Raw genomic sequence first — 6,376 nt, forward strand, 5'->3', positions numbered from 1 at the left:
GGGGGGGGGGGGGGGGGGGGGGGGGGGGGGGGGGGGGGGGGGGGGGGGGGGGGGGGGGGGGGGGGGGGGGGGGGGGGGGGGGGGGGGGGGGGGGGGGGGGGGTGGTTGGAGAAAATTTTTGAACGATAATTATGACTTAAAGCTATGTGAAATATTAGCCGTTACAGTGAGTTAATTAACCACTTTACTTCTGTTTTCAAGTTGTGGCTGGACTTGGAGTGTACACAAAGAACTCAAGAGTTTGTGGTGGGGGTGCCTTAAAGCATCGATGGTCTAGGTGGCATCCTAAAATTTCATTGCTCAATGTCCATAAACATTATTTTATATTTAGACATAATTCTTGAATGAGCCTGAGCTGTTCTCTTGTTGTATTGCATGCAAAAGATGGAAGGTTGGTGCATTGTATTTGTTCATCATAAAAGGGAGTGTCTGAGACCAAACTGGGATGATCGTGAAGATGGGTTCAAACTTGAGATTGTTCCTATCAAATTTTACATGCTATTTTGAAAAAAAACAAGAAGACAGTATGGTAACAGAGCCTAGTGTAGATTGTAGGAATTAAAGGAACTTAGAACTTACACTTCATGGGGCATAGAATTACAGAATGTTTTCTCATTGGAAAGTATTATTTACAATGACGATTTGTTCTTTACCATTAATGTTTGTTGTGGTAGCCACTTATGTTTTCTCCAAGTTCAGATAAGCCTTTTTTGTATGTGGACCAAAAGCTTAGCTTTCAAATATGGACCAAGGAAATATCAGAGGATTGGGCGATGGTTGGATGAGAATCCTCGATCCAAAAGAAAGCTATATAATCATGATTTATGATTTCAACTTTATCCTAAAGTTTCTGAATTTAGTAAAAAATTTCAAATTTCTGTATCTTACCAGGCATGAGCTGGATGAGTCAACAACTGTGTCGGGCTGCCTAGTTTCAAGTTCCCTTTCAATTCATTTCAGGTGCGTAGTGTCCTCCCCTCACTCCACACATTTTCCCCCGGTTTATCAGCACATGAACTAGAATTGGAATTATGCTCACAGGTCTAATCCGATTGACTTGTCATCAAACACATAAGCACAAAAGAAAAGAGAAAAGTAGTCCACCCCTTTATTTGCTGACTCCATTTCTAGATATTTGAACGACTTAAAAAGGCAGGCAATTTTAGAACCGCATATAGTATCCATGAAGAATTTGAGGCAGAGATTGCAGTTTAGTTGTATATGGACCGACAGAAATAGTGGCACTAATTTAACATGGTCATGAAGTTTAGAGTTTCTAAAACCATACATGTAATCTAAGGTTGTCCTCTTGTCAGACATATGCCATGCCCTCCCCCCCTGAACTTCACGTGTATGTCCTCATTTTCACGTGTACAATGTCTTCAATATGGCTTTTGCCTTTTAAGACAAAGTTACTCGGTAGTCTGGGGGACCCCCCCACCCCCACCTTTCCCTTCGTTATTTTGGGTCCTTCCTCTTTCTTGTGGAATCTGTCTTGGGAACATCTTGGCTTCCTCACCTTCCTTACGACTACCTCTCTGAGAAAAAGAAAAAGCTGAGAAACTTTCTTGCTTTCACTCAGCGAACAGTTCTGTGATTGAGCGAGTTGTTTAATTTTGATGGGACCAAAAGCGCCTCACAGATTATCAAAGATCAGATTTATTTATTTATAATATTCCTTTTAGCATTATTCATCTCTGGTGGATTGTTGGTTTTCAATTAGAAAATAGCAAGATGATGGGACCCTGGTCTTATTTGCCGCCTGATAAGTCATGGCCTTTGATTTTTGGATCTTGTGGGTTGGTCCAAGTTTAAGCTGATCCCATCCATCTTTCCCTTTAAGAACATCCATATGTTTCTCAGAGATTTTTCCATGCCAAGTATGAACAAGGACTGTGACAGTGAATGAAGCTACTTTTAATCACTGGAAGGTAGACACGAAGAGGGAAACTGAAGAAGATATGAAGATGAAAGCAGGTTCTAGAATTGAGAATTCCAAGACAAAATCCTCATGTAAAGAAGCTACAGGATTTGTACAAGAAGGAAAAGGTAGGCTGTATATATTTGGTAGATGTGTTGCTATGCTTCTTTGCTGGCATGATTGAATCAATCATCTGTATGAATCCCTCATTCATCTGCTCTTGTTAGTGATCTTTGGTCTCCTTTTTCCTGTTCCCTCTCGATCAATCTGTACATTTTACTGATATCTTTTAATACGAAGGCTGCTGGGCTGCTCATTACAATGTAACAGCCAAAGTTCATCGCTAGCCGATATTGTATTCTTTAAGCTTTTCTTTATGAGCTTCTCCTTGAAGTTTTAAAATGCGTCTGTTAGGAAAAAGTTTCCCTCGACTGACGTGGAATCTCACATACAATCTCTTCATATCGAGAATGAGACTTGATTTTCATTATTATATGATAATTGCGACCATTATCGATATTGGGATGATTAATGAAATCAAGCCGGAGACAACTTTTAAAAATATGTTTAAATTGGCAAGTTTAATAATCTAAGATTGGGTAAGTTCTTTCTTTTTTATCAAACCGTGGGCCTGCATATTCTCGTTTGGGCTCAGTTCCGTCTAGGCCCAAATCCAAAATTGCGTTGGTTACGTGTGTGTATATATATACACACACATTCATTTACATTTCCATTAGTAAAGAACATTTATTAGTATATACTTCACAATCTTTTAAGTGCTTTCAACTCCTCTAAGAGAAGTCGTGAGAGTCTTGTCGTCTTGTCGTCTTGTCGTCAGGCGGGGTATTACTCTCGGCTCTCTTAGGACCCCTACTATAATCAAAAGAATAAAAGACGAACACTAGAATGAGAAAGACTTGTAGATTCATGAGATTGAACGACACACTTGCAAGTACTTTGAAAGGTATCAGTATGGATGCAAAGCTGAAGCTAGAGCTTTCCTTGTTCACCTGTCGGGTTAAATATTCACTCTTCAAAGTTTTTACTTTTACTTGAGTACAATTTAACTGACCATGAGATCGAACGTTCAAACTCTCTCTCAGGGATATATATGTAATTGTTAATGGTTATAAATACATAAAATAAAATAAAATAAAATAAAAAATTCCAAGGACCATCTTTTTCTCTGAAGGAGACGTACTGTTGAAACCATTATTTGATGGAGATAAAACCCCCACCAAGGCCCCTAGCCATAGTTTCACTCAAACTCCCACGTGTTAAGCACAATAAAAATGAGCTCTTTTTTTTTTTTTTCCCCTTTTTTCCCTTTGGATCATTTTCTTCAATAATTTCAACAAAAAAAAAATAACCACATAAATATTGTTTATTCTCATTAAATTATTATTATTATTATTATTTAAAAAAAAAAAAAGGAAAAGAATTGAGCTTGGTAGCTCATTCAATGAACAGACAATAAAGGCAAATTAACAACCCAGCTTCCTTTTTTCTTTCAACATTTTCCAATTGATTTTCTTAAAAAAAATAATGTAAAATAATGTTTCTTTTTCCATAAAGTTTGGATTATACTAAAAATGAAAAAAATAATAAGTAACATTATAATATGGAGATGACATAGAGTACCAAGAAGATAACATCATTTGTGGAAAGAACATCATAATATTGTGGAAACTTTCATGTCTTTTCAAAGCCAATTGAGCCGCCCCCCACCAAAAAAGAATAATTTTAATTAAAAAAAAAAAAAACAATCCCCTTAAACGGAGGTGATAAAGACGGATCGAGCCTTATAAAGTAGGCAAGATTGAATATTTGATTAGAGAGTAACAATTGAGATGGAATATGAATCCATTGAGAAAATCTGAGCATAACCTTGATAAATAGACAACCAAAACATCTTATATCTTAATACAATTTGATCGATTCGAGTACAACAATCGAGTTTTCACTAATTCCTTCACCGTCATTAAGTAGCTTTCAATGAGATTGTCACGGGTTTGAATAAAAATGGGTAGCTGGCCATAAGAAAAAGGAATTAAATAAGAAAAAGGAATTAAAGTACATGAAATGATATGAATTTTGTAGGGTAATAAATTGATGGGTTGATAATGAGTCGACTGTCATATTATTCAGCTCACCTTATCTTTAGGAGTTATCTATCCTCTATGAAAGTAACCCTAAAACACAAATTTTGTACTTAGACAGCTAGGCTTTGCATTATCTTGTCAGTACAAACCAGTCAGTTTCAGCCCTAGCTCAGTACTACACACACACAAATAAATTAATAATAATAATAAATAAATAAAAGAGTGGATAAGTGGGTTGGGAGAGAGAAGGAGGTGGACATGTAAAAATGGAAAAAAAAGACAACTTTTTTTGGTGAAGAAAATGAGTTGAGCTAAGTAGGACATGTAAAGATGGTTGGGAATTTGTACTAGATATAAATAGTTAAGTTAATGATTACAAAATTGAACTAAAAAAAAACATTCAATAACGTTTTGGATCGACCTGTTCAAAAAATTCGATGACTTGAAAAAACTCATCGACCCAATTTGACCCGCATTGTTTGCGTTCAGTTTCCAATAATACAAGCATCAACACGTGAATTCTCAATCATTTCTGTATGGTATCTCCTTCTATCTTACCTTTTACCTTTGATATGCATCTTCCAATGTTCAAAATTATTTGATCAAATTTTGTGACTCCCTCGAAACGTATTGGCTTTGTCGATCAAATGACATATGAACCCACGTAAATAATTACGAAATCAAAATTATATCTCAACCCCACTTTACCAACAATCACAAAATTAACGATAACGAAGAAAAAAGCGAAGTTCGTTTAAGCTCCCTACCTCTCTCAAGTAGACCTCTTGTGTTTAGAATGATGTTTGAGGTAAAATCATAGGAAACACAGACAGAATTTTCTTGAAAACTCAGTGTGAGGCACACAATAGGGAGTTGTCGTGTTCATGAGTAGTGTGGTTGAAGAACTAATAATGGGCTGAAGCCCAAAAGAAAGCAAATCATGAAGGGGAGAAAGCAGTAGCCTCCATTTGTGTCCATAGCATTGCCATTTTGAGAATAAATAAGAGGAAGAAATGGTAATTGGTGAGTGGCTAGGGCTGCAGCACAAGGTCTTTGTATGAACAGTGATCAAAGTACAAAGGGGGCCATCATAAGTTGATGTCACTCAAAGACAAAGACAAAGGAAAAAAAAAAGAAAGAAAAGAAAGAGATAAGCACGCATGGAGGTAGGAGGTAGGGCTCTCTGAAAGGCAATACCAACAACAACAACAACATTCTCTTCTTGTGCCGTGGTGAGTTTGATTGATGGACGCTTAAGGGCGAAGATGTGTGAGAGAGAGAGAGAAACCAAGAAGGTGTTTCTTCTTTTTGTGGAAAGTGACATTCCCCAATTTCATTTACAAAAACACCCCAATGTAATGTCTTCTCCATTTTCATCCTCCCTTCCTCTCTTCCACTACCCTCCCCTCTTTCACTCAAATAATTGTCCTTTCCCTTTTCAATCTTAGACATAGCCACCGGGACCTATTCAACCCAACTTTATCGCTCATCATTACTTAATAAAGCTCGTTACTCACGAATTAATGGATGCAGTGTTTCGCTCACTCTAGCTCAGTTATTGAATTCATGATTCGATTCATCTTTCTATGTAAAAAGTTGAGTAATTTATGGTTCGATTTATCTTTCTAAGTTAAAAGTTTTTTAATTCATCTAATGGGTCGGGAAGTTTAAAACTTTAAAACCCATTTGAGATTTTAGGTAAAGTTTAAGTCTTTATAGTTCACCTATACAAATCTAGGCTTTTTAACAAGAAATTTGATTGAGACAACATAAAGATTGGATAGACTAACAAATTTACGCTTCGACATTCAAGAAGGGTATAAATGTTTCAATCACAAAGAGTCGTATTCAAGTCGAGGATTAAAATCGACCAAAACCATGATAATGGGTCATAATGCATACTAAAACCAAACCCTAATTAGGGGTAGAAGGAGCCATGCAAGAATTGGAGAGTTGTTAAGGCAAGAGGTCAAGTGTTTAAGAGGAAAGAAGTTTAGTGGGGTGTGGGGTTCAAAACAAGACCAGACCTAACATCCCTCTTGTCAAACATGCTATGCTGCAAACCACGTGAAAAAGCCCACTCACTCACTCACTCACTCACTCACTTATATAACTTACCATAATATGGCTATAAAAATGCAAACTTTATGCTCAAAAGGAAAGGGGTTTAGAAAGAGATGGTTCCTTTCCTTTGTCTTTCTTTACCCATTAAATAAACGCAGCCTTCTCCTCCTCCTCCTCCTCCTCCTCCTCCAAGCTGAGCTCCCTCCACTGTGCTGTCTTTCTCAACCCCTACTCATAGCTTGTCCTTCAATTTCACTTCTTCTTTTTTTTTTTTTTTTTTTTTACACAC

General features: G+C 37.1%; 1 long non-coding RNA gene across 1 annotated transcript in view; it reads right to left on the reverse strand.

The window, feature by feature from the left end:
* Positions 1-3,889: 3,889 nt before the first annotated feature.
* The window catches only part of LOC111431478, an 8,515-nt gene continuing 6,028 nt past the window's right edge, over positions 3,890-6,376 (reverse strand). The window contains exon 4 of the long non-coding RNA XR_002708506.1: positions 3,890-3,951. This is a non-coding gene — a long non-coding RNA (uncharacterized LOC111431478). The remainder of the gene's footprint in view (positions 3,952-6,376) is intronic.

The sequence above is a fragment of the Cucurbita moschata genome, unplaced genomic scaffold (assembly GCF_002738365.1).
Source record: "Cucurbita moschata cultivar Rifu unplaced genomic scaffold, Cmos_1.0 Cmo_Scf00036, whole genome shotgun sequence".
NCBI lineage: Eukaryota > Viridiplantae > Streptophyta > Magnoliopsida > Cucurbitales > Cucurbitaceae > Cucurbita > Cucurbita moschata.